This window comes from Hypanus sabinus, chromosome 2, assembly GCF_030144855.1.
Source record: "Hypanus sabinus isolate sHypSab1 chromosome 2, sHypSab1.hap1, whole genome shotgun sequence".
Taxonomy (NCBI): domain Eukaryota; kingdom Metazoa; phylum Chordata; class Chondrichthyes; order Myliobatiformes; family Dasyatidae; genus Hypanus; species Hypanus sabinus.
In genome coordinates this window covers 52,727,240-52,754,665 of record NC_082707.1, presented here as the reverse complement: position 1 = coordinate 52,754,665, position 27,426 = coordinate 52,727,240, and the positions used below count along the sequence as shown (strand labels likewise).

Here is a 27,426-nt window from a genome sequence, read left to right as displayed (position 1 = left end):
CTCCATTTCAACAGAATACACTGTACCTGAACACAATCAGCACTATTAAAATGTAACTCAACATGACCGAGTTTAACAAGGACCTTTCAAAGGTCAACAATAAAGCTGACTGAGCTCTTTGCCAGGTAAGTTATTACCAGAACTTGCTGTTGTAGGAAACTTTATAACTTCAAGAAAATACTACTAAATTTGGAACAAAAGACATTTTACAGCTAAAGAATCAGCTGATACTGTTGCAACTGAAAAGAGCCCGTTTAAACAATGTATTGTCTAGTTTATGAAATGGAGCACACCAGCATTCTTTACCCAAGCAGAAGAGATATGGAAGTGGAAAAATTAATGTCATTATTTAAATATCAAGAAGCAAATGGGACTGAAGGTAACATTTTTTATAAGTTGGTTCCCATTTGATATATTATTTTTCATTTATACGTCATAAATAAGGTTAATTAGCATTTGAAAATAGAACTAATCTCAATATGTGTCATTGATTTTTATGAGGCTCCATATTCAGGGTGGTGCTTAGAGCCTGGGGATAGGGTGAGTGTTTTTGATGGTATGGGACTCCAAGTGTTTGTAAGTTGTGGATGATGGGGAAGGAGCTATGGAAGAGGACTTTGGAAGACTGGATTTCCTGGAAGTGCTCCATCTTTTTCTTGTTACAGATTCTTATTGATAAATAATTGTAACTAGCTTGTTTTGCCTTTATTTCCACTTCATTCAAAAACAGTGCATTGACAGTGGTGTTAGCAGAGGGCTTCTAAAGCAGGGATTTGTTGTGGAAGTAGATGGTAGTTAAGGAAGAAAATTAATTGGAATATATGCAGATTGTAAATGAAGAGAGGGTCTGTGTTGAGGAGGAAGTAGATGAGAGGAGGTGCAAAGGTGTAATCAGTTTTCATATTTCAAGTCCTATTCTGCCCATGGTCACATTTATGGCATTTGCACCACAGCAATGAGGACCTGCCTTCCTCTACATTGCACAACTCGGCCTATTAAAATGAAATGCTCCAACCCTCCTGTACGTTCACACATCATTCAAAAGGCCTGACCTGGTTCCATTCTGGGCAGGCTGGACTTTATTGGTCTTAGTTACACTTTTGATCTCCAAGCTGATATGGCCAACTATAACATTATTTTCACACAAAGACCCTTGTGTAGGAAGGGTGGACAGCATGAATTTGACATCCTTCTCCATTGTAATCAAGCATGTGGGTTAGTTATTCATCACAATCCCCATATTCATTTTTGGGAATTTTTTCTAAGGTTTGCATATTACTTTAGTGTTAAGAATTCTTTTTTCAGGTTTCCTTATTTTAGATACTTTTATATCAATCCTTCTTGGTGATAACTCATTCAGATGAGGTGATAATATTCTTTGTCCCTAAAGAACCATAATCATGTTTCCCTTAGTTTTGTTTGTGCACATATGTTCAGTTTTGTTTAAATGATATTAAAGTTTGCTTTTGCTTTTGTCATTATCAACCCAACAAATTGTTAAGTAATCTTTGTAATTATTTGCCACTATTATACCTATGATGCATTTTCTTCAAACATACAGGTGTCCCCTGCTTTACGAATGTTTGCTTTACGCCACTTCGCTTTTACAAAAGGCCTACATTAGTAACCTGTTTTCGCACTACAAAGAGGAATTTCACAGTTACAACATTTTTTCCCATATAAATTAATGATTCTTCGCTCTACGCCATTTCAGCTTAAGAAAGGTTTTATAGGAACGCTCTACTTCTGTAAAGGTGGGGGGGGGGGGAGATACGTATATCATATTTTAAAAAATCTTTGGCCTTCATTTATATCAAATTATTTTTTAACATACACAGGCTGTTGCTGTAACTGATCTAATGACTCTCATCATCAGTGTACACAAAATATTGCACAAACTCAGCAGGTCAGAATCAGGTTTATTATCACCAGCATGTGTTAGGCAGCATCTATGGAGATGAATAAACAGTTTGCATGGATGAATTTTTTAAGGGTCATATCTGAGAAGCTGATATTAGGCATGGTTTAAGTGACCATCATTTAAGTCAAATCCTGTCTAATTTCAAGTAAAGAAATCCACCTTAAAAATATTTTCTGTCTCAAAAATATTTGAGAAAACAAGATGATGTTCAAAATGAATGCACATTTGTAATGCAGGACGGCAAGTTCAGGGAGTTGGTGTGCATCAAGCAAAATCCCTACAGAATACGTACTCCCAGCATTTTCTTCAAGTAGATTTTGTGCTTTTGAAAGGTGACAAAGAAAGAGCTTGTCATTGTTCTGGCCTATAGATAGTTATTTCCAGAGGGAAGTAAGATTATTTATATAATATATACAGACAGAACTGGGTTGTATGTAAATTATCTCATAAAAACTGCCTCAAGAAGAATTTGGCTCATCCATGTTCCGTGCATATTTGAAATGCCTCAGAGGCAACTCCTCACAAATGATGCACAGAGAATACAAGTTCCTCCTCCCGATGTCAAAGCGAGATAACTTCACTATTCATTGCCTTCCCAAAGATAGCCAGTTCCTCAATTCTGCATTAATTGATGCTGCTGGTGCATCAAGCTTTTTCAAAACTATATTGGCACATCTATCAATTAAGTTTATTGCAGTCAAATGAACAAAGTCTACACAATGATATAATATTGATTCAGCTGATATAGTTCCATGGTTTAATGGTTCACTTTAATATCAGAGAATGTATACAGTATACAAACTGAAGTCAGTACTCTTTGCAGGCATTCACGAAACAGAGAAAATAAAGAATGAATGTTGGAAAACTTTTAGAACCCCAGAGCACCACTCCCTCCCCCATGCACAAAAGTATCAACACTACCCCCCTTCACTCCACCCACCATGAAAGCAATAGCAAACACCCCAGAGACCATGACCTAGAGTTCATTAAAAACTACCGTCCATCCCAAAACTTTGACATGTTACAATCTGCTGCGTTGCTTGTTTGAGGCCCCCGACTCAAAGACCAACTGGTTTTCACTCACCATTAAGGGAGAAAGAGAGCAAGATCGCTTGAGTTCAGGAGCCTCTGACAGCCATGCACACCGCCCGCTGTCTCGATGTTTCAATCTCCCGCGATGCTTCCGTCAGAAACGCGACGAGGAATCAGGTCTCCCACAGAGCTGCACCACAAAGGTGCACATCTTCCAGGCCACACCTGGAGATATCAAAACGCTAGGCTGCTTGTCAACTCATTGACTGTAAGGTGCCATACTTTGAGCTGCTGCTGTAGATTACAGACTCTGACAGGACTCTAACCACTTTGAAAAAGAATAAAGAGACATGAGAAGAGGAGAATTAAACTGTTTCATGGATGAACTGGAAGAAGCCATCCAAGGCTGGAAAAAACACGGGTGCCATCTTTAGTTTCTCCCACTCCAACTTGAAAATGAACATTTTCAGAACAACTAGTGAATTGATCTGAAAGTGATCATTGGCTCATCATATCTGGTTACTGATTTTATATTAAATAAAAGTAAAAGAGTGGCTAGGGAAAAAGTAGGTCCCCTTAGAGGTCAACCAGGCTACAGATGCCTTATGCACAAGAGATGGTTAGAATTTTTAATGAAGATATCTCATCACTGTTTACTGAAGTGAAAAATCATCATTGCTTAAGAGATAAGGGAAACAATAGAGGTGTTTTTCAAGAGACATTATCAGCTTACAGTGCATTAAAGTGGAAAAAATCTTCAGGGCCTGACCATGTGCATCCTTGGCCTTCGCTGTAGGCTAAAGAGGAAATTGCAGAGTCCCTTGCGGAGATATTTCCTTCATTTTTAGCCACCAGTGAAGTTCCCAAATACTGTAAGCTGACTCATGCTGTTCTGTTGCTTTAAGAAGGGTAGCAAGGTCAAACCAGCAAAATACAGGCCAGTCAGTCTTTTGATGGTATTGGGTTTGCTGACCGTGAAATTCTAAACTCAAAGGAAGATCTTAAGGCCTATCAGATATAAGTAGCCATGTGTATTCTCACTAAAGGGAGAACAACTACACAAAGACTAGTTTACTTTCCTGTTTATTCTCCACGGCGAGTTTAGCTGACAATATCCATTATTTGAGTGGTGGGTCCCCCCTCCCTACCAAGGAGAAGATAACTTCCAGCAAACAAAGCAGTTTAAAGCACAGTTCATTTATTTTCAGTGATACACATTTAAATCCAAACAACATTAAACACATTTAAAACAGAGGATTTCTACCTTAAACATTTCCAAATTACAACCATTTCTAAAACATGACACATTTCTTAAACGTTAAGGATAACACATTTCTCAAACACAAAAGATTTCTTAAACTCAGAAGATTTTCAAAATACAAGTATAATTCCTGTAAACTAAAAAGGCATACCAATAAATTTCAGACGAACGAATTGTCTATTGCAGAAACTGAAACTAAGGGAATAAATTTTAGTTCACCCTGTGTTTCTTCCATCTTCTTGATTCCACGCCATTGCTAATAAGTCTGTCTTGCTCTCTGCATTTACACCCCTTTTTTCCCCACGAGTGACTTCACACACATATGGTATTTCCTCACATATCCTTTAAACACAAATGGTCTAAAAGTATCTTGGAGATATAGACCTCAGCTAATGCTCACAGTTCACAATTAAAGCTGTAAAGCTATCCTCTTAGACTACATAAATCTTCCAGCTATAAACACATCAGTTATTGATATGCTGACTGATATTATCCATCTGGTCTTCAAGTTTTCTTGAGCTAAGCAACTTAGATTCAGCTTGTCTGTTTGAAACAAGCCAAATTTAACAGCCCATTGTCTTGTACTGCATCTTGAGCAGTAAGACAGGATGGATGCCATGAGCTAGCACCTGCTTTTCTACAGACAGAGTGTCTCTGCTACAAACTGAGCTGGTTTGCAAAGCTGTTCTCTAGAGATGCTTTTTAAACTTCAAGCTGATTACTGCTTTCCATTTACATTTTAAGAACTGAAGACTGACTCCTATTTACAACCAGAAACTAACAACTGGTTGTTGGAAGTTTATTTGCATCTCTTATGATCTCACAAGTGGCAGCTGCTGTGTTTAGAAAGCAGGTTAGCAAAAAAACAAGGAGTGAAAATCCATCACAGCCTGACTCAGTAGTGGGGAAGGCATTGGAGGGAATTCTGAGGGGCAGGATCTACCAGCAATTGGATAGACAGAATCTGATTAGCTGGAGTCAGTATAACTTTGTCAGCATAACAAAAGAAGTAGATGATGTGGGGGCTGTGGAAATTGTCTATTTGGACTTTAGCAAGGCCTTTGAGAAGGTCTCACGTGTTATGCAATCCAGGGAGAGAGAGTTAAGTGGATTCAACATTGGCTTAGAGGTAGGAAACAGGATGGTGGGGGTTGAAGGCCGCATCTCGAACTGGAGGTTGGTGACTAATGGTGTGTTTCAGGGCATTGGTCTTGGGACCATTGTTGCTCATTATTTATATAAATGGTTTGGATGTAAATGTACAAGGCTTGATCGGATAAGAAAGTTTATGGATGGTGCAATATTAGGTGTTGATAGTGAAGAAGGTTATCTTAGATTACAGGGGGGATTTTGATCAGATAGGGAAGTGGGCTGAGGAGTGGCGAATGAATTTTAGGACAGTTAAATACGAGGTGATGCATTTTGTAAACCCAAACCAGCTTAATACTATTGATGGTAGGGCACTGGGGAATGTAATTGAAAAGAGGGCTCTAGGAGTAAAGTGCAAAGTTCATTGAAAGTCATGTCACAGGTAGCCAAGGTGGTGAAAAAGGGACTTAGCCCTTCATCAGTCAGGACAGTGGGAATAATAATTGGGACATTACACTGCAGCTAAATAGTTGAGGTTGCACTTAGTGTGTTGGGTATAGTTTTCATTACCCTGACATTGGAATGACATGACTAAATTGGAAAAAGTGCTGAAAAGATTTGTGAGGATGTTGCCAGGATTAGAGGGCTTGAGATATAAGGGGAGCGTGGCCAGGCTAGGACTTTAATCCTTTGACACAGGAAAATGCAAGATGATCTCATGGAAATGTTCAAAATTATGAGAGGCAGAGGTGATGGTAATTCTCTCTTCTCCATGGTAGGGAAGTTTAAAATTAGGGGGAATATATTTAGAGTTGGAGGGGAAAGGTTTAAAATGGTCCTGAGGAACAACTTCTCCATGCAGAGGGTGGTGAGTATATGGAATGAGCTGCCAGAGGAAGTGGTGGAGACAGGTACAGCAATATCATTAAAGGAGCATTTGGAAAGGTACATGGAGGGGAGGGATCTGGGCTGATTGCAGGAAATTGGAACTAAGTGGGGGGCATAATTGTCTGCATGGACTCAATGGGCCAAAGGGCCTGTATCCATGCTGTGTTGGCATGTGACTCTGTGACTCTAAAAGTTGTCACTTAGCTGGTGTAAAGTACATGGATTCATTAAAGGGGAAATGTTTGTTCAGATTGAGGTTTGTGAAGACATGGACCATCTTTTTGTCAATGTTGAGAACAGAGACCAATAGGCTTAAAGATTTTGCACTTCTATATTAATTCAATGACTCCTTTCTGTGCTGTATCTTCTCAATTTCACTGTAACATTTCTGTATACAATTTCTTTATTTCACAGGAAGTTCACTATTATTCTTAGCAAATATAGACACTAGTGCTTATGACCTAAAATTATTATGTATATCTTGTGTATAAGAATTTTATTAATTCTACAAGAATGTTTCAAAAACTATGTGCTCTTAATGCAGGAGTAGTAAATTTCATATAGATTTGAATAAGCAGACACAAATGTAAGTGTTCTGCTCAACATAAAAACTCTGAGCAAACAATAAAAATTGAGACAGGGACTCACCAATATTAGTCGATGAAAACTAAAATTAATGAAGAAAGGAATGGCATTAAAGAATGACAAATCCCCATGGACACTCCTATATTTTTAAAAATTCTGTATGTCTCTTCAGTGTTCAAAACACTAGAGGGAAATCAGGGAACTATGAATCAGTTAGATTACGATCTGTTGTAGGATAATTACCAGTGTTAATACATTGAGTACTTCGCAAATCTTCAGCTGCATAGCTTTGAAAAGTATAGCTGTGCCTAATGAATCATTGTGTATTCTGCAATGGCAGCTGAAGGGAATCCACTTTCAAGGTAGATAAACTAATATCAGCTTCCTATATGAGGCCACCATTGAGACTGTGACCCTGTTTAACCAATTTAAATGTATGAGCCATTTTGTCTGCCTGCCTGCCTGCTACCAGGCTTCTGGTATCAAGTTTTCTACACCAAGCTCCAAAAGGAAAAGCAATTGCCAAAATTTGGAGAAAACATTTCATGGATGTCCTCAAAACTTCCCTCAAACTATGTAACATCGTCTCCAGCTCCTGGTGACTGGTGGTGAATCACCTCAGAAGACATCAAACTCACCAGTCTCTGTGAAGGAAGGATAAGAAATGGTAGGAGTGGGTTGATTCGAACACCCTCCCTCCTGACAACACCCTCCTCCCTCATGGTGACTGGTGGAGAATCACCTCGGAAGACATCAAACTCTCCAGATTCTGTGAAGGAAGGATAAGAAATGGTAGGAGTAGAGATTCGAACACCCTCCCTCCTGACAAGCTTCAGTGGTGTCACCTTTGGCAAAGTGTACATCTTGCATAGGACACAGAACCTGGAGAACTGTTGTAGAAACCAATCAATCTTGACCACAAGTGTCTGATTAAGAAGTAATGAAACAGGGCAATGTCTATGTATATTTATTTCAAGGTGTTTGCTAAAGTCTTTATTCACTGTACTAATAAATGATGAAACAAAATGTCACATATCCAAGTTTCTTGAGGGTACATGTAAAAACATAGGTGGCATTGTAAGAAGAGAAGGGCTTCTCTTCTCGAGGAAAGAATGATGATGAGCAAACTAATAGAGGTCTTTAAAACAAAAGTGAATATAGCAGAGTTGTTTCCATTTGGGAACAGTGTAAGAGGAGGCCATCAATAGAAGATGATCACTAAGATGGGCATATGCAAGTTCTAAATAACACAGCGGATGAGAATAAGGGGTTAAAATGAAGAGTACAGATGCATTTTGACGAATGCTGGCGAAACCCACCTGGAAGAAGGGAATGAAAGGTTATGTGAATTGACCTTTGGTTAGTTCCTACTTTGCAGAGTCAGGAGTAACAATGAGATTTGGAGCAGGACCTTTGAAAAAGAGGCGAGTGTCTGTGTTTGTCAGCTTGTTAGTTTCACCTTTGCAGGAGTCCACGAGAGGCACATCTGCAAAATGTTAATAAAGCCAAGGGAAAAGGGTAGGGTCAAGTGGAGAAGTGATTGTCGAGTAGGTAGTGTTAGAGTGGGTGTGTGTGTGGCTTTAGCAAGTGGAAGCTGGGTAAGTGACCTAGGTGAGTGTGAAACTCAAATGTTTCAGGGAGAAGGCACAGGTAAGAACAGTTAAGCTTTGGTTTTGTTGTCTGTAAATCTTTGGTCTTCAATTCAGTGTAGATAGGAAGGTAGTTAAGACGTTAGAATACACCTCCTGTAAAATGTGGGATTTCAAGGTTTCAAGGTACCTAACAGTGACCCTGTGACCCAGTGACCCAGTGATGACTATATCTGTGGGAAATGAACCCAACTTCAACTCCTGACTGACCAGGTCAAGGAACTGGAGCTAGAGGTGGAAGTATTCAGGACTATCTGGGAGGCTTTAAATCTCATAGATGAACCTTTTTCTGAAGTGGTCACTCCCAGATGCAGACAGAAGATGGGTGATCACCAGGAGAAGCAAAGAGAGTAAACTGTCAGTGCCGATTCCCCTGTGGCCATTCCCCTCAGCAACAAGCTTTGGATAGCATGGGCTGGGGGGAGGGGTACAGAAAGAAACAACACCCAGGCCAGTGGCACTGTGGCCACCTCTGAGAACCAGCAGGGAAGGGTAAAATCAGAAAGGATGATAGTGACAGAAACTTAGTAGTTAGGGGGATGAACAGAGACATGAAAGAGATGCCAGCATGGCAAATTGCCTTCCAGATGCCAGGGTTCGAGGTGTCAAAGGTTCAAAAATAAATTTATTATCAAAGTCCATATATGTCACCATATACAACCTTGAGCTTCATTTTTTTGTGGGTGTACTCAATAAATCTATAGAACAATAACTGTTAAAGATTCAATGAAATACCAACTTGAGTTCAACCACACTGCAGAAGACAACAAACTATGAAAATACAAAGAGAAATGAAAACAAAGTGTGCAAATACAAGGAGAAATAAAGAATTATAGTAAACACATATCAAGATCGTGAGATGAAAAGTCCTTGAAAGTGAGTCCATTTGATGTGGGAATATTTCAATGAAGGGGCAAGTGAAGTTGAGTGAAGTTATCCCATTTGCTTCAAGAATCTGATGGTTGAGGGGTAATAACTGTTCCTGAACCTGGTGGTGTGAGTCCTGAGGCTCCTGTACCTTCTTCCTGATGGCAGCAATGAGAAGAGAGCGTGGCCTGGGTGGTGGGGGTCCCTGATGATGGGTGCTGCTTTCCTATAACAGTGTTTCATGTAAATGTGCTCAGTGATGGGAAGGGCTTCACCCATGGGCCATATCCAATACTTTCTGTAGGATTCTATAGCAGAGCGGCAGTAGAATATTTTCAAGGTGGAGGGTGAGCAGCCAGAATTCGTGGTCACATTGGCACCAATGATGTAGGTAGGAAGGGGATAGCAGGTTCTGCTCAGTGAGTATAGGGAGTTAGGGAAGAGGCTGAAAAGCAGAACCTCCAAGGTGGTCATCTCTGGATTACTCCCAGTGCCACATGCTAATCTGGGTAGGAATAGGATGATAGTACAGATGAATGAGAGGCTGAGGGACTGGTACAGGGTCCAGCATTTCAGGTTCATGGAATCTCTTCTGGGGCAGAGGTGACCTGTACCGAAACTGGAGAGAGCCAATATCCTGGCCAGGAGGTTCACTAGTGCTACTCAGGAGGGTTTGAACTAGTTTGGCAGGAGGATGTGAACGAGAGCACCAGGTGAGAAAGTGGAGAGATGGAAAGGAAGGTAGATGTCAGGTCTAGTTAAAAATGGCAGTGGCAAAGTAATAGATGCGATGAGGTGGGTAGTTCGAACCGTGTGTATTTTAATGCTAGGAATATTATGGCTAAATGTGATGATCGTAGAGCATGAATCAGTACAGGGAGCTCTGATGTTTTGACCATTACAGACACTTAGTTAATGTTATATTTTGTAACTCCAGAAATTAATCAAAAGAAAAACGGGAGTCAGCAAACTTATGTACTTGTTTTTACTTCAGTGAGGTGCTCACATATGTGTGATGTGGTGGCATAATGACGTATACCACTCCGGTACCTTTTACATGAACTGTGTAAGCAAACAAGTAATATGTCATCAAATTACTCAAATATTACTGAAAATTAAATGCACTACAGTTGAGAGAGGGACAGGAATGAGTGCTTAATGTCCCCGTGTTTTGATGTTTTTGGAAAAATGGAGAGGGAGGTGAGAGAGATGTGGGAGTTACTAAACAGGGACAATATCACAGCTGCACTCAAAGGGGACGTGATGGAAGACAAATCCACTGAGTACACTGTATTTGGGTGGAACTCAATAATAGGAAGTGTGCAATCACTCTGATGGGATTGTACTACAGATTCTCCATTAGCCACCTGGACACCGAGGAACAGGCATGCAGGCATTTTAAAGAAAGGTGTAAAACAATAGGGCTGTTGTCATAGGGTCTCTAACTTCCCTAATATAAACTGGGACTTTTTTAGAGCAAGTGGTTTAGATAAGGCAGAATTTGTTAGGTGCATCAAGGAGGGTTTCTTAAATCAATATATAGATAGTCCAACAAGAGGAGGGGCTGTGCTGGATCGGGTGTTGGGTAATGAGCCTAGCAGGTGATCAATCATTCAATGTGTGAACAGTTAGAGGACAGTGACCACAAGTCCTTAGGTTTTATGATAGCTATAGATAAGGATAAGTATGGATCTTAATCAGAGCAGGGCAAATTATGAGGGCATTAGATAGGAACGAGGGAAAGTTACTTGGAAACAGCTGTTTTTGGGCAAGCCCTCATCCAACATGTGTTGGTTGTTTAAAGATCATCTGCACAGATTACAGGACAAGTATGTTCTGGTTAGAAGGAAGGACAAGGATGACAATGTAGGAGAAACTTGGATGTCGAGAGAGCTGATGAATTATTCAAGCAGAGAAAAAGAATGCAGCTCTTAGAAAGCTAGAATCAAACAGAGCCCTTGTGCATTATAAAGAAGACAGAGAAGAACTCAAAAAGGGTCATGAAAGGTCCTTGACATGTAGGATTAAAGAGAACCCCAAGCCATTCTATTCATACATCGAAAGCAAGAAAATAACTAGGGAGAGGGTAGGACCACACAAAGATAAAGGGGGAAGTACTTGCTTGGACATGATGGATGTGGGTGCGGACCTTAAGGAGTACTTTACATCAGTATTTCCCAAGGAGTAGGACGTGGAAGATTGGATGATCTGTGCCCATCAATATGTTATGGCTTTTCGAGATAAAAGAGGAGGGAGTGTTGGGCCTCTTAAAGAGCATTAAGGTGGATAAGACCCCAGTGCCTGATGGGATATACCGCAGGTGATTGTGAGAGTCAAGAGATGACATTGCTGGGGCCTTGACCTATATCTTTATGTTCTCTCTAGCCACAGGGAAGGTCCCAGAGGACTGGTGAGTAGCCAATGTTCTTTTATTCAGGAAGGGAACCAAGGATAATCCTGGAAACTATAGACTGGTGAGTCCACGTCACCGGTTGGTAAGTTACTGGAGAGAATTCTTAGGGATAGGATTTATGAGCACTTGGAAACCCATGGCCTAATGAGGGAGAGCCATAATGGCTTTGTGTGGGGGTGAGTCCTGTCTTACTAACTTGATTAAGTTTTCTGATGAGGTGACAAGACTGATTGATGAAGGTAGCACTGTGGAAGTTGTCTACATGGATTTTTAGTAAGGTGTTTGTCAAGATCCCTTCTGGGAGGCTCATCCAGAAGATTAAGATGCATGGAATCAAAGGTGAATTGGCGGTTTGGATTCAGAATTTGCTGCCCATAGGGAGCAGTGGTCGATGGGACTGATTGTAACTGGAGATCTGTGATCAGTGTTGTTCCACTGGTATCTGTACTGATACCTCTGCTCTTTGTGATGTTTATCAATGACCTGGATGGAAATGTAGATGGGTGGGTTCGTAAGTCTGCAGATGATTTGGAGATCAGTGGTGTTGTGGGTATCATTGAAGGTTGGCAAAGGGATATAGATCAGTTGCAGATATGGGTGGAATTTAACCTAGTTAAATGTGAAGTGTTGGATTTTGTAGGTGAAATAGAAAGAGAAAGGTCTTTGTTAAGGGTAAGAGTCTTAACAGTGTTGATGAGCAGAGGGATCTTGGGGTCCAAGTTGATAGCTCCCTGAAATTGGCTACACAGGTTAATCGGTGATTAAGAAGGCATATGGCATCTTTGTTTTTCCGAGTTGAGATAGTTCAAAAGTCAAGAAATTATGTTGCAGCTTTATAAAACTCACCTGGAGCACTGCATACAGTTCTGGTTGCTCTATGATAGGAAGGATATCGAGGCTTTGGAGAGGGTACAGAAGAGGTTTACCAGGATGTTGCGTGGATTAGGGGGCATGTGCTATAATGAGAGTTTGAATACACTTTGTCAGATCTCCCCTCAGCATCCACTGCTCAAGAGAAAACAAAGGTTTATACGATTGAGGGGCATACATAGACAGACAATATATTTTTCTCAGGGTTGAAATGAGTAATATTAGTGGGCATGCATTTAAGGTGAAAAGCGGCAAAATCAAAGATGTGAGGGGAAAGTTTTTTTTAACACAGAGCATGGTGGGTTCCTGGAATGCACTGCCTAGGGTGGTGGTTAGAGACTTCTACAAGATGCTTAGGTAGGCACGTGAATGTGAGGAAAATGGAAGGATATGGACGTTGTGTAGGCAGAAGGCATTAGTTTAGTTGGTGATTTGATTACTTTTTTATTTGGTTTGGTACAACATTGTGGGCTGAAGGGTCTGTTCTATATTTGACCTCGATGACATTGAAAGGGGCTCATGTGGTGCAGTGCACTGGTGTAGACTGCCAGCCTACTTATTTACTGTGTATCCTTGGTCATTCTAAACAATCCTATGAAATATTGAATTAAAAAGAGATAATATTAGATTAAGGAAAATAGGGAAGAAAATCTGAGGGAAAGGGATTTTGATTGAGCAAATAGGGTACACAGTGAACCTTAAAATTAAAATAAGGAGTATGTTCTAAGTAGAAGAAGGTTAGAGACAGTATAGATTCAGTACATCGATGTATCAAGTAATAAGCTTTAAAAGGACCTATAATCACAGGAGATTCTGCAGATGCTGCAAATCCAGAGCAACACACACAAAATGCTGGAGGAGCTCAGCAGGTCAGGCAGTATCAATGGAAATAAATAAACAGTCAACCTTTCGGGCCGAGACACTTCAACAGGACTGTTAGCAGATGCTAGAATAAGGTGGTGGGAGGGGAAAGAGAGGCAAGCTAGAAGGTGATAGGTGAAGCTAGGGTGGGTGGGGGAGGGGTGGATGAAGTAAGGCTACATCCACACCAGACCAGATAATTTTGAAAACGCCAGTTTCACGTCAAAATGATAGGCGTCCACACTATGTGTTTTTAAAAATATCTCCGTCCACATTGAAACGGAGTTTTCGGCGAATCTCCTCCTACTGCGCATGTGCAGGACACATCTACCAAAAACAAGCGACATGTTTGGTGTCGAATCTCACTGTGAAAGATGGTGCTTGTTTGTTCAGTTACAGACTAGAAAAACTTAAACCACGTGCAGCTGTTGGCTCTTGCACAGGAAGACTTAAAAGTAAAAAAAAACAAATACTGAAGCGTATGGAGGCAACCGACGGGGAGTTCACGGACTGTATGACTTGGCTGATGACGAACATTGAAAAATTGACTAACTCTGTTGCATTTATAAAGCACCTTGTTAAATGTGTAAACCATATCTGTATCAGTATTACCTTGTATTTCCATACAATGTTACATTAGACTGTTACACATCTATTGTCAGAGAAGTACTTGCATAAATAGGTAAAACCACCTTCAGACAAGCAAGGACAGAAAACAGGGCAAAGTGAGTATACTTATTTATTCAGTAAGTTATTGGTCAAAATATTTGGTGAGTACATTTCTAACTCTTCTGGCTTCAGTCTCGTTGCTGTCTGTTCTGAAATTGTTAGGTTGCGTTCAAGAAAACAATGAAGTGGCGATCTATCGTCTGATAGCGATTTCAGATTTCTCCAGTTACCCCATCCACACTGATCTGACCAAGCGGCATTTTCAAAATTACACACCCTGGAAAGCATTTCTGAAAAGCTCTGGTTTTGGGGGACGAAAACGCCATTTTAGTGTGGACAGAGGGTAAAAAGGAAGAGAAAAAGCTTCGGTTATGGATTTATCTGATGTAATGTGGACATAGCCTAAGAAGCTGGAAGGTGATAAATGGAAAAGGCAAAGGACTGGAGAAGAAAGAATCTGATAGGAGAGGAGAACAGATCTTGGGAAAAGGGAAGGAGGCGGGACCCTTGGGGAAGGTGATAGGCAGATGAAGAGAAAAGGTAAGAGGCCAGCATGGGTAAATGAAGAGGAGGAAAAAATTACTGCAAGTAGGAGAAATTGATGTTAATGCCATCAGGTTGGAGACAGAATAGGAGGTGTTGCTTCTCCAGCCAGGAAGTGACCTCATCATGGCAGAAGAAGAGACCATAGATCAGTAAGTTAGAATGGCAATGAGAACAGGAATTGAAATGGTTGGCCTCTGGAAAATTCTGCTTTTTGTTGATGGAGTTTAGGTACTCGACAAAGGGTTCCCAATCTAGGTTGGGTCTCATCAATGTAGGTGATTCTGCATCGGGAGCTCCAGGTACAGTAGATTTTCAGGTGACGTGTTGCTTCACCAGGAAGGACTGCTTCAGGCCCTGAATGGAGGTGAGGGAAGAGGTGAATGGGCAGGTGTAGTTTTTCTTCCGCCTTCAGGGATAAATGCCAGGAGGGAGATGAGTGGGGAGGGATGGATGGACAAGAGAATCATGGAGGGAGAAATCCCTGTGGAAAGCGGAGGGTGGGGTGGAGGTAAAGATGTATTTGATGGTAGGATCCCATTGATGAGGGTTGAATTTGTGGAGAATGACATGTTGTATGCAGAGTCTTCTGTGGACATGAGGAACTATGTCCCTGTTAAGGTGGGGGGAAGATGCGGTGAGAGTGGGTGTCTGGGAAATGGAGGAATTGCAGGTGAGGGCAGCAACAATGGTGGAGGAAGGGAAACCCTGTTATTTGAAGAAGGAGGACATCTCTGATGTCTAGGAAAGGAAAGCCTCATCCTGGGAACAGATGTGGTGGAGATGAAGGACCAGAAAAAAAGGGGATGTCATTTTTAAAGGAGACAGTGTGGGAGGTTAAGGTAGTTACCTAGTCAAGGTAGTTGTGGGGATCTGTGGGTTTATAAAAGATATTAGTGGACAGTTTGCCTCCCTTGATGGAGTCAGAGAAATCATGAAAGGGGAGAGAGATATCAGAGGTGGACCAAGTGAATTTAAGGGCTGGGTGGAAGTTGAAGGTAAAGATGATGAAATTTATGAGAGTGTGAAGCAGCATCAATGCAATTATCAATGTAGTGCAGAAAGAGTTATAAACAGATACCTAAATTCCTAGTTAGACCACACCTGAACCATTGCGAGCAGTGCCAGGAATTGAGCAGGATACATTGGCCGTGGAAAGAGTAAAGTGTTGATCACCAGAATGTCACTTCAGGGTTAAATATTTTAGGAGAGGTCACAGAAGCTAGGATATACTTGTTGAAATGTTCAGGTCAAAAGGGGATTCAACTAATCTTTTCAAGTTATAAAATAAAGTCTGAAAATTAGAGAAATTAGAGCCAGGCATTACAGGATTAGTTAGGGAACACCACTACATGCAGGTGCCAAACATCTGGAGTCATAATGTCCCAAGTTCCTGCCAGTTTTATCCTGCTTAAATCCCCGTGTTTATACCTGTACAAGTCCTTGTCAGAGACCACTGGTGAGTGCAACATTGGCTCTTCTTCTGGATTCACAACCTGCCGATTATAAAACTGACTTTATAATGCCTGAATGCACAGCTCAAAATATTTTCTACTTGGAAGTTGCTAACATTACAACAGATCAGATGTAAAAAAAGAGATCTTAAGTATAGTATGAAAATCAATGATTTCTTTTTCTGACAGTAGATCAATAACCTCTCATGCCCTGAAGCAGTTGAAATAACCTACAGTTATTAAACAAAAAATGAAATATTTTTATTGGATTTTTTTTGCTTGAAGCATTTTTCCTTTGTTGATCAGTCATTACATAGATTTTAGAAAATAACAAAGCTAGGACTTCTGTGCTTTTTCCAGGCAATATTATTTGGATAATATTTATTACTTTTCAAGATAATGGGAGCTATTTTTGGTACAGTAATTTTGAAAATTCATGGCTACTATCACTCTTAACTGTTTTCCTAATTCTGGGATACATAACATGTAAATTTGGTCTTTTTTTTCATTTTAACTCTATGAATTGTTTTATGTTAACATCCTTTAAAATACAATTCTATCAAAGCTCTATCACATTTTTTAAGCTACACCTGTCATTTCATTTTCATGTGTAACCTATTGTTATAATTTACCACTGACTGCCTTGTTAATTAATTTCTCAGTCTCTTCTCAAGATGATTCATGCTGTGTAATGTACTGCCTCTTGGGAAGTTGAGATCCTTAATTTATCAGAAAATAATTATTTGGCTCAAAAAGGAATAAAAGTGCAGTTTATGTGCATTTCAACACAGTGGGGGAAAATAAGAAACATTTCAAAATTAAGCTCACATACAATACATGACTTTTTATTCTTTGTTGTTTCTTCCAAGGATTTACCTGAATTGTATTTTTCACTTGAAGCTTAAAGTAGCAACATCACAGTTGAGAAGAAAGCTGTCTTTACTGATGCCAAACCTGTGTGGAGCACTATCAAGAATGTTAAGCAACACACACAAAATGCCGATAGAACACAGCAGGCCAGGCAGCATCCATAGGGAGAAGCGCTATCGACATTTCAGGCCAAGACCCTCAGTCAGGACTAACTTAAAGGAAAGATAGTAAGAGATTAACAAGTGCTACACCTGCCCTTACACTTCCTCCCTCACCACCTTTCAGGGCCCCAGACATTCCTTCCAGGTGAGGTGACACTTCACCTGTGAGTCGGCTGGTGTGCTATACTGCATCCGGTGCTCCTGGTGTGGCCTTTTATATATTGGTGAGACCCAATGCAGACTGGGAGACCGTTTCGCGGAACACCTACTCTCTGTCCACCAGAGAAAGCAGGATCTCCCAATGGCCACACATTTTAATTCCACGTCCCATTCCCATTCTGATATGTCTATCCATGGCCTCCTCTACTGTCAAGATGAATCCACACTCAGGTTGGAGGAACAACACCTTATATACCGGCTGGGTAGCCTCCAACCTGATGGCATGAACATTGACCTCTCTAACTTCCGTTACTGCCCCTCTTCCTCTTCTTACCCCATTCCTGATATATTTAGTTTTGTTTTGTTTTCCCCCCTCCTTTTTTATTCTTTCTCTCTCTGCCCATCACTCTGCCTGTTCTCCATCTCCCTCTGGTGCTCCCATCCCCCTTTCTTTCTCCTGAGGCCTCCCGTCCCATGATCCTTTCCCTTCTCCAGCTCTGTATCTCTTTTGCCAATCACCTTTCTGGCTCTCAGCTTCATCCCACCCCCTCCGGTCTTCTCCTATCATTTTGTATTTTCCCCTCCCCCTCCTACTTTCAAATCTCTTACTATCTTTCCTTTCAGTTAGTCCTGACGAAGGGTCTCGGCCCGAAACGTCGACAGCGCTTCTCCCTATAGATGCTGCCTGGCCTGCTGCATTCCACCAGCATTTTGTGTGTGTTGCTTGAATTTCCAGCATCTGTGGACTTCCTCGTGTTTGCCGTCAAGAATGTTAACACTAGCTTATAGTTTTCAATTGTAGAACATTATCTGAGATTTGTTAACTGCACAAGGAATGCTCATAGAACATACTGGAGAGCTTCTCACTAAATAAACTAACTGATTCATTGTAAGTATCAAGACTTCCACTTCCCGAAAATAAACTGATATTAATGGTACTCTAATCTTTGGGGCAGATTCTTAACTTCCTGCCTCAATGACATTGCAAACTCACTGTCCATTACAGAAATCAATTGGCATTCATTTAATTGATTTCAATCTGCAATACCAGTTTTACATCATGATGGCTTGCTGAAATTTAACCATAACACTGAAGAAACGCACAAAACATTAAACTGATGCAGGATACCATTAGAAAAATACTATGCATTTTGACCAAAGTGCCATATTCAAGAGGTTGTGACTTTTAGTCCAAGTGGTTTATTTATTTATTGACACGCAGTGCGTAGTAGATCCTTCTGGCACTTTGAGTTGCACTACCCAGTAATTCCCCAATTAATCCTAGCCTAATCACAGGACATTTGCAATGACCAATTGAACTCCCAACTGGTATGTCTTTGGAATGTGGGAAGGAAACTAAGGTACCCGGAGGAAACACACGCAGTCACAAGCTCCTTACAGGCAGCGACGAGAATTGAACCTGGGTCGCTGGTACTGTAAAGCTGTGTGCTAACAACTATGGGACCGTGCCACCCCAAATTAGATACTCTTCAACTCGGTTGTGTTTTACTGTGTGCACTTCCATTTGGAAATGCTGTTTGGCGTAGATGCTGCTTCTCATCTTATCCATTGTTTAAGCAAGTAGACTAACTAGAAGTTGTCATGGTGGCACAATGGTGAACTTTCCGGACCTCCGGCAGCAGGGACCGTGGACTAAAGAAAGAAAACAGCATCACTTCTCCTTGAGTGGAATAAAGCTAATGTCGATGGTGAAAGGGACATAGGCGCATAGCTAAACATCGCTAAAGGCCAACATGAAGGTCAGGTGCGCGATCAGAAAGGAAACTGGTAAGTTAGACTTTACAAGATCTTGACTACAGGAGTAAGAAACCACTATTGAAGTTATATAGGGCCTTGGTAACACTGCACTTGGAGAATTACGCAGAGCTTTGGTCTCTTTGTTTAAGAAAGAATGCAGCAAAGTTTTACCATTCAAGTTTGAGGGACGATATGTTTCCTCTATGACAAGAGACTGAGCAGACCAGGACTGTATTCTCTAGAGTTTAAGAAAATGAAAGGAGGCCAGACTGAAAATATCACAATTCTAAAAGCACTTGGAAAGCGAGATACAGGCAGCTGAGGAGGAGACAATGGCGCCTAATGGCAACTCTTTTGCTTGCACCTTTGGAAAGAGCTCTATTTCCATCTTTAATACGTCTATTTTTCCCTTTCAGGGTTCTTTTGAAGACCCTGACCTGGAGTTACACGCAGACTACGGTTCTCTGCGGGAATGGGACCGGCTCTCGGGGTTTCACAACTGGCCATTGTTCGATGTGCCAAGGGCTTGGCCTAAGAGCTTCGCTTGCCTTCAGGGGTTCAAGATCTCATGGCTCTGGAGACGTGTGGACTGACAGTTGGTGACTCTGCAGGAATCCAGTGTGTCGTGGGAGACGAAAGATCGAAAGCAGCGAGCAGGCTGCTGGCTGTGCGCCCAGGGACCCGAGTTCTTTGGGCACAGAGCTAAGAAAAATGACGGAACGGACTTTTAACATTGTAAACCAGCGACATGTTTGTCATGTCTCCCCTCTCACTGTGAAACAGAGACATCTCTTTCTCTCTTATTTAGGAGAGAGAGAGCCTGTGGTATGTTGAATACCGGGTGAACAAGTAGTCTTTGGGGTACTGCAAGTCTGTGTCTTTATTGATGCTTTGCTGCATGCTTGAGTGCTCGGTGGGGGTGCCGATGCTTTTTACTCGCTGGTGGGGGAGTGGGGGAATCATTGCTTTGCTGCTGCTGCTGATGTATGGGAGGGGGAGCTGGGGTGGTCTTGGGGTTCAAACATTTAACTGTCATTCATTCTATGGGAGCACTCCTCTGCTTTTGTGGATGGTTGCTAAGAAGTTTTTCAGGATATATATTGTATACATTTCTCTGACATTAAATGTACCTTTGAAACCTTTGATATTTTCTGTCTAAGGAGTCAAGGGCCAGTGGACTTAGTTTGAGAATATGGAGTAGGATGTTAGGACTGAGAAGAGAAATTTCTACTCTCTGAGGATGATAAACCTTTGAAATTCTCTCACGTTGTCACGTGGAGGCTCAATCAATATGTCCACTCAAAACAGAAGCTGGCAGATTTCTAGGTATTAAGGGAATCAAAGCATATGGAGACAATGCTGGAAAACAGTGCTGAGCTGAAAGGTCAGCCATGACCTTGATGAATGTTGGGGCAGCCTCCAAGGGCCCTTTGCCTTTCTCCTGCTTCTATTTTTTAAGTCCTTATGTTCATTTTAGTTAAAGCACTCAAGACAGATACACAATGATCTGGAACTGGAGAACCAGAAAGGAGTGCATTACAGGGCTGAACTAAATGCAGGAAAGCAAAGCAATGGACCAAGTATCAGAAAGTATTGCTACCAAATGTACCAATATTCTCTTTCAAAAATTATTCTCCACTATAGAATAGTAAATATTCAAGTGAAACCAAGAAATAGCATCTATTCCCCTCACGGGCAACTCTGTGAATTCTGTTCTTCATACTAAATAATTCTGTGAAGTGGAAAAATTTCCTCTAAGTCTTGTAGCTCCAGGCCATTTTCTCAATGGGTTCACCAAACATCCCAAAATCACCCAGTATTAGGAAATTCACTAAACTACATTGCTGATGTTATCACTGACTCACCCCCTATTGAATATGTAATAAAACGGAAAGTTTGGGAAATGCTCAGTAGGTCAGGCAGCACCTAAGGAGAGAGATACACGAGGTTAATATTAATATTGTTTCAGATTTCCAGCATCCATAGTATTTTGCTTTTGAATATTGATTGTGTTATTTTGCTAATTTCTATTTATATCATATTACGTCCTATTCAAAGCTGAATAAATAATTCAGAGATTGAATATCCATCTGGGAATAGTTTCAAAGCATGCCGATAGTCCTGATGAAGGGTCTTAGCCAGAAACATCGGCTTTTTATTGCTCTGCATAGATACTGCCTGACCTGCTAAGTTCCTCCAGCTTTTTGTGTGTGTTACTTCTGGTTTCTATATCTGCAAAATCTCTTGTGGTTTAGATCATCCTGAAATGATGTATAATGGTTTATGTCAGTATAGTGTTAAATTTCATTCTTGAGCAGCCAATATACTTTCTGCAATAAGTAAGTTACTTTATCCTTAATATGCTGGTTATCACCACCTGCAAAATTTATATGATACATGGAAGCCATTAGAACATAGACTCTAGAACAATACAGTACAGGGGAGGCTCTTCAGCCCACAATGTTGTGCTGAACTAAATAAGCTCCTAATACCTAATTAATCTATTATGCCTGCACATGGCCCATATCCCTCCATTATCTGAACATTCATGAGCTTCTTAAGTGCCTCCACCATTACTCTTAGCATCACATACCAGGCGCCCACCACTCTCTGTGTAAAGACACCTACCCCACAAGTCTCCTTTGAACACCCCCCTCTCAACTTAAGTTAGACATTTGTACCCTGCAGGAAAGGCTGTATGCTCTATCTAACCTTTTAAAAATTTTATAAACTTCTTGCAGGTTTCCTCTGCCTTCGTCACTCCAGAGCAATCAATTCAGATTTATCGAATTGAATTGACATTATTTCTTACATCCTTCACATACACGAGTAAAGATATTTACGTTACATCTCCATCTAAATGTGCAATCGTGGTAATTTATAGTAAATAGAACAGTCAACGTAACATAGAAATACACTCAAATCAGCATGAGTTAATCAGTTTGATGGCCTGGTGGAAGAAGCTGTCCCAGAGCAGGTTGGTCCTGGCTTTTATGCTGCGGTACTGTTCCCCAGATGGTAGCAGCTGGAATAGATTGTGGTTGGGGTGACACGAGTCCCCAATGATCCTTCGGGCCCTTTTCTCATACCTATCCTTGTAAGTGTCCTGAATCATGGGAAGTTCACAACTGCAGATGTACTGGGCTGTCCACACCACTCTCTGCAGGATCCTGCAATTAAGGGAGATACAGTTCCCATACCAGGCAGTAATGCAGCCAGTCAGGATGCTCTCAATTGTGCCCCTGTAGAAACTTCTGAGGATTTTTGGGCCCATACCAAACTTTCTCAACCGTCTGAGGTGAAAGAGGCACTGTTGTGCCTTTTTCACCACACAGCTGGTATGTACAGACCAGGTGAGATTCTTGGTGATGTGTATGCTGAGGAACTTAAAGCTGTTCACCCTCTCAACCCCAGATCCATTGATATCAATAGGGGTTAGCCCATCTCCATTCCTTCTGTAATCCATAACCAGCTCTTTTGTTTTCTGACATTGAGGGAGAGGTTGTTTTCTTGACACCACTGTGTCAGAGAGATGACTTCTTCCCTGTAGGCCACCTCATTATTGTTTAAGATTAGGCAATCAATATAGTGTTGTTGGCAAATATAGTTAGCAGATTAGAGCTGTGGGGGGCAACACAAGTCGTGGGTATATAGAGAGTAAAGGAGGGGACTCAGTACACAGCCCTGAGGAGCTCCTGTATTGAGAGTCAGAGGGGTGAGGTGAGGGAGCCCACTCTTTTCACCTGCTGGCAATCTGACAGGAAGGGCAGGGTCCACCTGCACAAGGCAGGGTCAAGGCTGACATCTCTGAGCTTCCTGTTGAGCCTGGATGGAATTATGATGTTGAATGCTGAACTGTAGGCCAAGAACAGCATTCTCACATAAGCATCCATCTTAGAGCAGTGGCTATTACATCGTCTGTTGATCAGTTGTGTCAGTAGGCAAATTGTAAGGAGTCCAGTTTGGGTGGTAGCGTGCTGTAGATATACTCCTTGACCAGCCTCTCAAAGCCTTTGCTTATTATTGAGGTGAGTGCGACAGGACACCAGTTGTTCAGGCATGTTGGTCTTTTTTGGTACAGGGACAATGGTAGATAATTTGAAGCAGGAGGGCACTTTACACTGGGAGAGGGAGAGAGTAAAAATGCCTGTAAACACAGCTGCCGGTTGTGCTGCACATATCCTGAGTACTCACCCTGAGATGCCTCCAGTCCCACAACCTTGTGACTGCCCACCCGTTGGAAACATCTGTATAACCTCAACCTCAGGGATGACTAGATTGCGGGTTGTAGCGGTGGCTTTCCTCGGAGGCTCAGAGTTAGCGGTATCGAAACGAGCGTAAAAGTGATTGAGCTCATCTGGGAGAGAGGCCATGATGTTGGCGGCACCACTATGCTTGGCTTTGAGACTGCAATGGTATGCAACCCTCGCCACCAGCCATGTGTGCTATTCATTGTGAATCTTGTCCCTGTATTGTTGTTTTGCAGCCTTGATTGCTTTGCGCAGATCGTAGCTGTTTTTCTTTGGCTTCTGCTGATTGCCGGTGATGTAAGCTCTATGTCACGTGGTAAGTGCTGCTTGCACTAAACTATTGTTCCAGGATTTCTGGTTTGGGAAGACCCTGACAGAGGTGTAGAGGACAACATCATTGATGCACTTCTGGATGAAGCACATGACTCCATCCGTGAACTTGGAGACATCCTCGTTATGGAAGACATTCCAGTTGATGTCATTGAAGCAGTCCTACTGCATGGAAACTGATTGGTCGGACCAACAAGGGACTGTTTTAGCTATGGCCGCCTCTTGTTCTGATCCAAACTCTCTTCACAGAACTTGCTCTCGAATTTAGGCATTCTCTTGGTAAACCTCTCTGCGCTCTTCCCAAAGCCCCCACATCTTTCCTATAATGGGGTTATCAGAATTGAATGCAATACTCTAGATGTTGCCTAGCCAGAGTTCTACAAAGCTGTTACATAACTTGCTAGCTCTTCAACTCATTGCTTTGACTAATTAATGCAAGCATGCTCTATGCCTTCTTTACCACCCTATCAGCTTGTGCGAGTTGTTACGTATCCCTTAACTGGATCACATACCAGCAAAGATAGAGAGGTCCGTTGAAGTCTGATGGTACTATTTTTAAAAGTCTTTATTTTATAAAGGGACACAAAAGTAAGGTTAATGCAAACATGCAGATAATATACGTCGTCAATGCTCCATCTAAAGCGTGGGTATAGTAATAATCATCAATAAGAAATAGTTCTATCGTTTGTCTAGGGGATAATACTGAGTCCGATGGAAATATAAAAGTCACTCAGAAGTCTGCAGGCTTCAGCCTTTTGGGGAATTGCTGGGTTTCACTTGTTAGAAAGAGAGACTTGTAAAAAAAGAAACTTGCCCAGTCGTTTATGAAGCAAATCCATTGAATCGGGAACGTTGGTTCCCCGTTGTTAGTTCGAAGTCCTTTTCGGTGTTATCAGCCACCCGGTCCCTAGGCAAAGGAGAACGGGACGCACGTGGCTTTAAATGGCTTCCCGCTAGCACGGGAGCACTGAGCGATGGTGTGTCTTTCTGGTGCGTCGCTGGGATACCGCCTCCTGCAGTCCCCTTTTATCTTGACTTGCAGAGTTGTAGATGTCCATCAAAGTAGGGTGATGCAATCCCCACCCCCACATTGCCCGAGGGGGTCCGTGTCCCTGGTAGATGGTAGCAGGGAGTTGCAATTCACACAGGTGACTCTAAGAACAATGGTCAAAACCATTGCATTGTCTCTCATTTCCTGGGTCTGAGACCCGAATTAATAGTGATCTTGCAATTCTCCGGAAGGAGGGGGCTGCTCCCGCCCCTTCCACCCCTCAGAGCTGTGGTACATTCATAACAGTGTGACCACTTTCGGGGAACTCTGAACTTGGACCCCAAGATCTCTAACTAACTGCAAAGTTATGTTTTCTTTCCAATGAAGTGGTGGAGAGACACAAAAACCTCAGAAGTCAATTACTCTGGGAAGCTTGTAAGCTTTGCAAGCATTAGTGTTCATGCAGCAGGTTGAGGCGAAATTAATTGTTGACCATTCGGGTGGAAATCCAACATCAGGAACATTGTGCTCATGCCATCTGCTTGCTTCTGGCAAGAGAGGATGAAACTTTGCTATTTCCCTTTGAGCAGAGTGTCTCAGGGTTTTCCCCGATGCAAAGTGGACAGCCAACTTCAAATTGTTGATAACTTTCCAGATCTACCCTGAAGGGAGCATGATATAGTAAAGCTCATTAGATTACTAGAGGTTGTGCAGCATATTATTTCAGCATGGACTAGATGGGCCAGATGGCCTGTTTTTGTGCTGTAATGTTCTAAGACTCTATGCTACTTTCTTCAGATTTCTACTGTTTACAGGTAAGCCTGCTGTTGTTTGACAGAATTCACTGGTAAACTTTGTATTGCCAAACCCAAACTTGACAGTTCAGATTTAGTCCTTAAGCAGTGATCTCAATTTCATTGTCACACCACCAGAGTCCAAGAGCAGGTAAGAATGGGTTAATGGCAGGGGAGGATGGAAAACGTGTGTGAGGTAGGGGAGAGTGGAAGGAAAGGGCAGTAATTCAAAGCAAGGGAATAGGCCAGCAAGGTCAGGCTCATGTGATCCATTATCCTTGGTTGCCCTGCTTGGAAGCAGGAGGGTTTTACAAAATCCTTGAAGCAGGTAATACAAAATCCTGCAGCATCTACCACACCACTTACAGGACTATGAACAACCAGAGAAAACATTAAATTCTTATAAGAACTTTGCGTTGATGAGAACAATATCCAATAGAAAAAAAAGTATGAGGCCTTGATAATCCCATCAAAAAGTATTTGTGGAAATCTTTTTGCTTAATGAATGTTTGGTTGTGAGTGCACAAGAGAGGGCAGTGCTGGGGTGCAATCATTTAAGCATGCTGAGTGACGTTATTGATTTGCACATCTACTTATTAAGCAGATATCAATTGTATGCATACAAATTAATTTGTAATGATGTTGTCTGGCATAATTCAAGGCATACTGTGTGCACAGGCAGTGGGTATCATGTTGCATTTAGGTGCTATTCACAGTATGTTTAATATGAATTTAATGATAATAAAGTTAACTATTGATATTTTCTCCACTCATAAGTTTGTTATAAATGTTGTATTAAAATATTATTTCTTACTATTTTCTTTGATATCTGAACAACCTAGAAAAAACATCACATTTATTAATTGTGATAGCTTCACACTGATTCTTCAATGGAGTTTTATGACTTACTACAGTTAAATAATGTTTTAGTTGAACTGTTTTTTGGCAAACGTTACTGCTGGGATGTCACCTACATAATGAAGTGATCCTTCAGACTTTCCCCCTCCCCTTCTCTAATCTCTTACTATCTCTTCTTACAGTTAGCCCTGACAAATGGTCTCGGCCTGAAACGTCGACTGTACTTCTTCCTATAGATGCTGCCTGGCCTGCTGTGTTCCACCAGCATTTTCTGTGTGTTGCTTGACTTCCCAGCATCTGCAGATTTCCTTGTGAAGCTAAAAACAGTAGTTTTTACTTCTATGCCAGAAACTTGTCAAGCAGATAAGAATGGGTTGCGGGCAAGGGACGATGCACAGGTGTGCATGTGTGTGTCAGGGGAGAGAACGCTACAACCCTATTTTTATTAATAAGGAAACAAACTTGATTTATTTATGTTTAGAAAGATACCAAATTGTTGGGGAAGGGGAATTTCGATGGTGACAATTTTCTACCAAGAGACAAATTGAAAATTACCTCTCAGTATCAGTACTTGTCAGATCTCTTGGTGTTAGGAGGGAATGACTTGGGGTACGTAATTGGTTGTTATTTAAGGTTGCTGTCCATTATTTAACCTTTTCAATCACAACAGATCAAAGGCTGACAAAACAAATACTGAGTCAAACACTCCAAGTGGAGAGAAATAGTGAAGCTCAAGGAGTGCTAGCCTCCAGTCACATTTTAAACCCAGCACTCTACTGGTTACTGCAAAACATCAAAGACCTCAAAGCCATTGATGCACCATCAATAACTCACTCGGAGACGTAAAGGCGAGATATCGGCTTTTATTGACTGGAAGAAGGAACAAACAGTGAGTGACCACCATACTACATCCTGGAGACTGAGAGGCTGGGTTCAGGCCTTGATCGCCTTTATACAGGGGTCTGTGGGAGGAGCCACAGGAGCAGTCAGCGGGGGAGTGTCCAGACAGGTATATGTAGTTAACCACAGCCATCAAGGAAAAGCATGACATAACTCGGAGACGGATTCCTAGATCAACACGCACAAAATGCTGGCTGAACTCAGCAGGTCAGGCAGCGTCTATGGAAGTGAATAAACAGCCGATGCTTTGGAC

The 27,426-nt window shown here is 41.6% G+C and overlaps 1 long non-coding RNA gene across 4 annotated transcripts; it reads left to right on the top strand.

Moving 5' to 3' along the window:
• LOC132378829 (uncharacterized) lies at positions 1 to 26,228 on the top strand. 4 transcript variants are annotated; one of them, XR_009507206.1, is made up of 3 exons: positions 1 to 125; positions 11,678 to 11,787; positions 19,467 to 26,228. It is a non-coding gene; the product is annotated as an uncharacterized LOC132378829 (long non-coding RNA). The 4 variants fall into 4 exon arrangements; XR_009507204.1 differs by lacking the exon at positions 1 to 125 and adding an exon at positions 161 to 379; XR_009507205.1 differs by lacking the exons at positions 1 to 125; positions 19,467 to 26,228 and adding exons at positions 161 to 379; positions 17,003 to 17,093.
• The last annotated feature ends 1,198 nt before the right edge of the window (positions 26,229 to 27,426 follow it).